The sequence below is a fragment of the Prenolepis imparis genome, unplaced genomic scaffold (assembly GCF_030444845.1).
Source record: "Prenolepis imparis isolate NDT839.2.m4 unplaced genomic scaffold, iyPreImpa1.0 SCAF_83, whole genome shotgun sequence".
Lineage (NCBI taxonomy): Eukaryota > Metazoa > Arthropoda > Insecta > Hymenoptera > Formicidae > Prenolepis > Prenolepis imparis.
The window spans coordinates 3,874-13,086 of record NW_028141241.1 but is presented as its reverse complement, the minus strand read 5'-3'; the positions used below and the strand labels follow the sequence as shown (position 1 = coordinate 13,086).

The following is a 9,213-nucleotide window of genomic DNA, read 5'->3' as shown; positions in this document are numbered from 1 at the left end:
GGATGTAGCCTGTGGGTGAATCGAGCGCGATATATGATGTGTCGAAATTAGATACATATCTGTTTGAACATTGACTCAGACCGCCGCGTATACCCCGTTCGATAAACATTACCATGTCAACGTCTGTAAGTAATTCGAACGTAATTTTTGTATGCTTTAACATGGCGTCCCACGTATACCCGGGGAGAGTATAATAATACGCGGGGTCGAGCCCATATCTCGATACATTTATCCCGGAAATTTTCAAAAATGTCAGCTAATAACAAGACATCAGTTTTTAAATATAAGTCGTTATATTCGCCCAGCGTTTGAATGGAGAACCGCTCCCATACGTTTTCAGCGTGCGCGTAATCGCTCTCGGATACTGTGTCGCCGGTCAAGGAACTGTAGAATGATTCGCGGGGCGGTAAACACGTATCTTGCAACCTTTCAAAACAGTTGATATATTCGTATGGAAAGACGCCCTTCCGTTAATAGATTTAAATTTTCGGTTGATAAATTTTGAAATTCCGAATGTAATATTTTGAGTTTTTCTTTACTTAGAAATGATGCCAATTTGTCGAGACTAGTATTGAGAAATTTATATGAATCGATAAAATCGTAATTTTATGCAAGCTTTCCAATCTTTGTCATCGTTGGTACTATTGACAGTTTTTGTAAATGATATATATTTTTCCTTAGTTATTGGAAGTAAATCGATTCCCCCTTCGAAAGCTGTAGCTATATCCTTAATTATGAAATGTGAGTAGTAACCGGATAAATTATTAAATACTATTGGAATACAAAAAGAGTTTTTATAATTTAAGTTGCAATTTGAGTGTGCTGGACCTCTGTACCGCCCGGTCAGATGGCAATGATCGCGTACGCGTGTATCGTCATCTTGCGTGAATGGTTTCTCACATATATGACAATGTGTCGCGCTATGAAATTTTTCCCACTCGTCTGATGTTAAATTTACGATGAGGACGTTAGTTGCCAAAATATTCTTTACGCGTATCGCTAAATTTTGTAGTTGTTTGGAAAACCACGAAACGCAATCTACACTACGACGAGAATAATACTCGGATAATGAATCGTCATATGAGCAATGTACATAATATGCTATACCAAATACTTGGTCATGTTGAAAGTTTTTTTCTTCTTCCGTCTTTGTCAGTACGCATTCGAGGTCAGCGCATACAACAAAAGGAAGCCGTTCTTTCCTGGTGTGGTAGGTGAAGCTGAGCCACTTGTCCTTATCGCTCGGTAACCGGATAGCGCAGACATTCATCTCTCCGCAGTCTACTGTATGTGACTGCAACTTGTCTTCCGAACCGAAATAATGCAAGCATCTGTAAAAACAAATAATTAGTTTTTTTCCATATATAACTTATATATTACATTTTTATATTATATATATATTGCGTTTTTAATTAAATATACGTACCGATCGCAGATATATTTTCTGTCATTGTTTTTGCTCAATTGCGAGCTCACGAGCCGGGAGAGATTCTTGATCCATGCGAAATGTCCAATGTTGTTGCTGTCTTCCACGTACAGCAAGTTGACGTGTCTGTCTTTCTTCTGCTCACTGAGACGTATCGAGACAATGTTCTTTTCTTCGATGCTGTACACATTTATCGAAATGTTGTTTGATAGTTCAAACTTTTTAATTTGATTCACAGTCACTGGAAACTCAATGTCTTGGAAATTCAGCACTGTTGTGTAATGCGGATATGAAGATTGCCGTTCCACATTTCTTTCTGCGGGGTATAGAGCTGCGACCACCGCCCATGCAAAACATGCATTGTCTTTTGATTGCACATTAACCACTGCTCTTTTGTTCATTATTTCTCGCGGTAATTTAATGTGGCATCCCGCATGCATTGGATTATACTTGTTTATATTTACAATTAAATTGATTATTCGCGACAATGCCCAACCACTATCGCGTTCTTGAAACTCTTCTAGCGATGCTAGTGTGGGGTCGATAACGCGGCGTTTGTACCAATCATGTAAATCGGAGGTGCGAAAGATTTCAAAGTTTTTCGTATTGATACTTTTATTAGCACGCTTATCGCCCGACATGAACTCGCCATTAAATATAGTGTTCACTTTCACACTAGTGTGTTTTTGCAACACTTTTTGCACGTGTCTGATCACAATGTCTTTGGCCTCCTCTAGAAATTGACGAGGTTCAATGTGATTGCTGTTTATCACCGCACCAGTCAAGATGCGGCTCTCGAACGCCGTATCAATCTCTCGCCATATGAGTCCGATGTCTCGCGAACTGCTTCCGGCACCTGCATGTACAAAATTCTTCAACCCTTCGTCTGCGTACCGAATTCTTCAACCCTTCGAGACGCGCGATTTGGGAGACAAGCGATTGTCGAACTCCGATCGGTAATCGTAGTCGTTTTATTCGACTTTGTTCTTCCAGTGATTCGATGTATTCGTCACATTTGTGACGTCCACATAAAATTAAATAAATTAATATGGGGAGTAACAAATGGATCGATACGGATCCATGTAGTGATTGGCACGAGTCAATGAAGGTGGGCAGTTGATAAGAATACCAACAATCTCGTCACCTTTTTTCAATACTGATACAAATTGAACATTAGTTGTATCTTTATTACTACTACTATTACTATTATTAGGTATAAGTCTATCATTTTCTAAAACACTAGGTTTTTTGGCACATTCAGTAGAAGAGCATTCGCTATTGTTCTGCGATTTGAAACTCGATAATTCTTTAGGCGGAGTTAAGCTCTTTTTCCTTACATTCGACTGTGCGAAATCATTAATCACGTCTTCTTGGTGCGCTTTCATTGTCGTATCATTATCATCTGTTATGATTAATGTACAACACACATCTTCCTCTTTGTCATTAATATTCTTGTCCGATGACGAGCTGTGGTGTGCATCTACATTTTGTACATCATCTGTAATATCAGACTCACGATTGATTATATCGCTTTTCTCTACACATTTTTCAGGATCACTTGTTGATTCTACAATCTTGCTAAATTCTTCGTTCTCTAAACACAAATGTTGCTGTGTATTATTGCTAACGAGATGTAAGTCTACATTACATTTTGAAGTATTGATAATATTATCGCTTAAAGGATCCACGCACAATTGAAATATTTCTGTAGTAGTAGTGCTATTAGATTTCTGACTAATATCTTTTGATGAACTACTATCAGTATCCGACACATTTTCCTTAGCTGCTTCTATTATACATGATAAATTCCTATTCACTGCAGATGATTCTTTTAATCTGGAATCGCTTCGTTCAATGTTATTAGTGGATGTTTTTGTAGAAACTTTGGGTGAACTCGTAAATTTTGGTTGATTATTAGGACTACTATCAAAAACGTTTAATGGTACTATATCTGCTGTATCATTATTTTCGTAAATTTGATTCTTAACTGAAGTCACTTGTTCAATTTTACAACTATTGTTTATTTTAGAATAATTTGAAATTGATATTGCAGAATTTATTTCACTTATTTGTACACAATCTTCTTCTGGAAAACTTTGTTTGAATGGTAAGGAAAGTATGTTCTCTGTGGTAGATTCTTCTACATTCATAGGCTCATTTGTTATTTCAGATTGACGAAAAGTAAGTCGTTCAATGAAAAAGGATGAAATCTGTCGCACCATTCGTTTTGAAAACTTGCGCTATTATCCAAAGAATTATTTAACTCGGAATTCAAGAGAAGTGGTGGCGACGTTGATGAACGTGAAACAGACATGTACGGTTCGAAATTAGTAGGTTTTTGTACTTGTAATTCTGCAGCTACTAAATTTATATCTTTAGTCTGTGATAGAGTTGATTCTATTACTGTATTGTCGCCGGACGAATAATTTAATGCTAAACTACTGTTGGATTTTGCCAAAGATGTGTCGAAACCTGATGGCGTATCAGCATTGAGCCTTTCTACTTTGCTATCCACTTCCGTCTCATTTGAAGAGAAAGAAGTCAGAGCACTTGAAATCTTCTTGAGAGCTTCTTGTTCAAGATATATTAAAGATTCTGTAATATCACTAATCTTTGAATGTCTAATAACATCATCGTCGTCAATTACATGCGGTTTTTCAGATGATTCATATTCTAATAAATTTTCTCCATCGAATAAATAAATATTTTCTTGGATAATAGAGCAATTTTCAGGTATGATGATGCTAGGTTGTTCATTCCAATTTTCAGTATACGAATTTTCACGTAAATCTTGTTCATCTGCATTAGTGGATTGTGGTATTCTATTTTCTTCATCTATAGAAACAAGATTATCCACATCAAAGTCCTCATCCTCAGAATCAGAAATAGATTTAACTAATACTATTGGTCCATCTTCTTGATCTTTGATAACCCAATTTGCGTCTTTTAGGACTTTTCTCAGTACTTCTATTGAAACAGTGAAATTTCTTTCATGTAAGTAAGATAATATATTATTTAAAATTACTCCTTCATCTTCTTGACCATCTTCTTAACCATAATAAGATGAGAAGATATATCTTATCGCTTCATGCAGTAATATCTCATTGTCTGAGCGATTGTCAACGAATATAAGATAATCAAATTTATCCACTAGTTTAAATAATTCATCTACTCCTATTATTTTACTGCTTTCTTTTATCGATGAAAGTCGGTGAAATACTGCCATTTGTGTGCATGTACCTAATTCTTCAGTGCCCTCAGGTCCCTCACAAATTCCATGAAACATTACGCTATACGATGGATATCTCACCACAATGTTTTGTGCCCTGTTAACAAAATAATAATAAGCGTAAAAGAAATTTTCTACAGTTCCAAGCTTAACAAAACTCGAAGAAGCTTTACTCACCAGTCTTGAAATTGTTCCCTTGTCCATTCAAATTTATGATCTGGATGTCTGATGCCTGCGAAATTCGGAAATAGTACATTGAAGTCTGCATTTGGAGTAGTTATTATTGCCACTTTTGGCATGATGTATCCAAAAATATTAAAGGGCAGATCCATTAATGTATCTTCATGCAAATGCTCAATTCTAGAATTAAGAAATATTTATATATAAAAACTATATATGTGTGTACATATGGTGTACATCAGGTGTTTATATGAAAATTCTCTCTGATTGCGTGAGTGTATTCATCAAAGTGTCGATAATACAATTTATAAAAAAAGAATTGTTTATTATTCGGTGTGTCACGGTGTGTCAACGTCTGTGTCAACGTCAATGTTGTGATCCATTCCAGTCGTACAATTATTCATCAGAAGACATCTCTATAAGGTAAGAATAAGTAAGAGAGAGAGAGAGAGAGAGAGATAGAGAGAAAGAGGGTGTATGTACACACACACACACACACACACACACACACACACACACACACACACATCGCGTGTAGATAACAGCTGATCGCAACGAGCGCTTCGCGTAATCGCCCGCGTCGGATGAGTTGCGCCGCTCCTGCCTACCGGCCGTACCCGTGCCGTAAATCGCTAAATTTTTCCTTTTATAATTTGAAAACTAAGCTTCGGAGAAAATTTTGGCAAAGGAAAAATCGTCTCAGAATTCATTCAGGAATACGACATTTTAAGGACAAACGGTTGTTTCGAATCATCTTGTATACATATTTTTGGGCTACCCCCAGATTTTCGGTAGTCATACGTGGAGCAGTATCGATGAGACACGTGTCGCGAAAATATAAAAGTAGGAATACTATGAGAGTTCTAACCCAGGTCCTCTGAGGGGGGTGCGGGGCGCGGGGGGTTCTCCGAGACGAGGGGTATGACGTCACGCGGGGTGGGGGTATCTCGTAGGCGCGGGGGCTGACGTCACGCGGGTGGAGGGGGATGTTTCGACAAAAGAGGGGGAGTTTTCTGAGTGCAATATTTGTAGATGGTATCTTTACGACTTTTTTATGAGAGTTCTTAGACATTTTCCCCAAAAAGGTATAGAACAAGCGCCGATGATTAACAATTTTGTACCCTCGTTAATATAATTTTATTACAGAAGCGCCGATGTCCGGCTGCTCGTCAACGGAGCGTTCTAGAATCCATTAAAACTATGTTTTTCATTTTATAGACATTTTATCATTAGGAAAGGAATGAAGATTTTAAGCCGACGCTGCGACGAACATGTCAAACTTGATTTAATAGGCCTCTACCTATTTGCGTTGACGTTCGGCAGCTTGTACCCTCGCGGAAAATCTCCCATAAAAACGAGAGCAAAACATTTTTCTTAATATTTTTTAAGGAAGAATGCAACGTATCGGCGCCAACGTTCGGCAGCTTGTGTCCTTACTCCTCTATCCATAAAACCGATATCTCGGGAAACTATCTTTTGAGATACGCCAAATGTTAGAAAAGAAGATAGAATTAGGTGAAATATATATATAAGGAGGATGAGAGCGTGTCAAACCATAGTACGATTTGAAAGCGCATAGATGCAGCGGTGAAAAAAGTTTAGTGGTTACTTTCTTGTATTAGAAGTGTTAGTGGTATAATAGTGAATAAAAGAAATAATGGAAAACATCGAACAGAACGAACGCGACCTGTTGGAGCGGTCCCATCAAATCACCACCTTGGGCGAATATTTTGAATGGGCGCTGCGCTGCGAGAACTTTATCAAACTGCTCGAAGAACGCAGTCGTGTCAAGCGTCCGCGACTCTCCATTGGATGTAGACAATCTTTGGTTGCTAGAATCGCGCGACTCGAGGGTGCAAAGACTCGATTGCAGAGACAGTTTATACCCAGTGGTGGTAATTACAGTGGCGGTAATTACAGTGGCGATAATAACACGGGAAGACTCGTTTGGCGAGAGATCGATACCGCGTTCGAAAATCGGATACTGACAGGTGCGGTGATTAACGCAGACTATATCGAACCGCGACAATTTTTGGAAGACGCTAGTAGTGTAGTACTCGAGCAAGTGCAAGATGTTATAAAAATACACAACTATGCAAAAGTAAATACCGTGAGTTTGTGACAGGTGATAAGCGCTCCAACAAAAGCATTAACACGCGAAATTATGAACTCTTTCGCACGTCCGATTTACACGAGTGGTATGAGCGGCATGTCATCGAATCCACATTGGCGTCTCTCGAAGAGTTTCAGGAACGTGATAGCGGATGGGCATTGTCACGAATCCTTGATCTTACGGTCAACGTCAACAAATGCAATCCTATGCGCGCAGGGTGTTATCTAAACTTACCGCGAGAAATTATGACGAAGAGAGCAGTGGTGAACGTGCGATCAACGGAAAATGCATGTTTCGCATGGTCAGTGGTGGCCGCTCTGTACCCCGCAGAAAGACATGTGGAACGAGAATTTTCATATCCCCATTACACGACAGTGTTAAATCTTCAGGACATTGAGTTTCCGATGACGTTAAACCAAATTAAAAAGTTTGAACTGGCAAATAACATCTCAATCAACGTCTACGGCATTGAGAGGAAGAAGGAATTATCTATTCTTCCGATACAGCTCACCGATCGGAAGAGAGAAAAACATGTAAATATGCTGTATGTGGAGGAGGACGACAGCGTTGGGCATTTCGCGTATATAAAAAATCTATCTCGGCTTGTCAGCACGCAACTGAGCAAACACAATGGTCAAAAATATATCTGCGATCGGTATGTATATTTATTGCAAACTATATAATAATTTTAAATAAAATTGTAAATAAAATTGTAATTTTTTTTTCACAGATGCTTGCACTTCTTTAATTTGAGCGAAAAATTGGAGGCTCACATTGCGGACTGTCGAGAAATGAACGACTGCGCTATCCGATTATCAAGCGATAAAGACAAGTGGCTCGACTTCGACAACTACAACAGAAAGGAGCGATTTCCCTTCGTGGTGTACGCCGACTTGGAGTGTGTGCTGAAGAAGACGCCGGAACATGCGTCATACTCCCAACATCACGAGGTATTTAGCGTTGGATATTACGTGCAATGTTCGTACGACAACTCGTTATCCGCGTATAATTCTCGCCGTAGTATCGATTGCGTTTCATGGTTCGCCGAAGAACTTAAAAATTTAGCGCATCGCGTAAAGGGTATTTTGTCTGATAATGTCCACATGACAAAATTAACGCAAGATGAATGGGAAAAATTTCATAGCGTCACGCAATGCCACATTTGCGAAAAACCGTTTGCGCCGGATGATATACGCGTACGCGATCATTGTCATCTGACCGGGCGATACAGGGGTCCCGCGCACTCAAACTGTAATCTAAACTACAAAGACTCTTATGTCATTCCTGTAGTTTTCCATAATCTATCCGGCTATGACGCACATTTTAAAGAAATAGCTACCGCGTATGAAGGACGCGTAGATGTGCTTCCAATAACAAAAGAAAAATACATTTCATTTACGAAGACTGTCAATAGTACCGACGACGATAAAGATCGGAAAGCTTGCATGAAATTACGATTCATCGATTCATACAAATTTCTCAATGCTAGTCTTGACAAATTGGCATCTTTTTTGAATAAGGATAAGTTAAAAATTTTGCGTTCCAATTTTTCCGCATTATCCGCTAACAATTTTGAATTATTAACGCGAAAAGGTGTCTTTCCGTACGAGTACATTGACTGCGTGGACAAGCTGCAAGACACGCGTTTACCACCACGCGAATCGTTTTACAGTTCTTTAACCGACACTGTATCCGAGAGCGACTACGCACACGCCGTCAACGTGTGGCAGCAGTTCTCCATTCAAACCTTGGGTGAATACAGCGATCTGTACTTAAAAACTGATGTCTTGTTGTTGGCAGATATATTTGAAAACTTTCGCGACACTTGCATCGCGAGTTACGGACTCGACCCTACGTATTATTATACTCTTCCTGGGTATACATGGGACGCCATGTTAAAACATACATGCGTAAATTTCGAACTGCTTACCGATATCGATATGATTATGTTTATTGAACGGGGTATACGCCGCGGTCTAAGTCAATGTTCAGGAAGATACGCGCATGCTAATAACAAGTACATGCAATCGTATGATCCGTCGAAACCATCATCATATTTAATGTATTTAGATGTAAATAATTTGTATGGATGGGCAATGTGTCAACCACTGCCTTATGCCGATTTTCGATGGGTCGACGATATATCTAACTTTGACATCTCGTCAATAGCGCTCGATTCACCTACAGGCTATATCCTCGAAGTAGATTTAGAGTATCCACAACATCTTCACGACACGCACACTGACCTACCGTTTTGCCGACACG

The 9,213-nt window shown here is 39.0% G+C and overlaps 1 pseudogene; it reads right to left on the bottom strand.

The window, feature by feature from the left end:
- Positions 1 to 2,469: 2,469 nt before the first annotated feature.
- On the bottom strand, positions 2,470 to 5,015 carry LOC145947454 (uncharacterized; annotated as a pseudogene).
- Between the last annotated feature and the right edge of the window lie 4,198 nt (positions 5,016 to 9,213).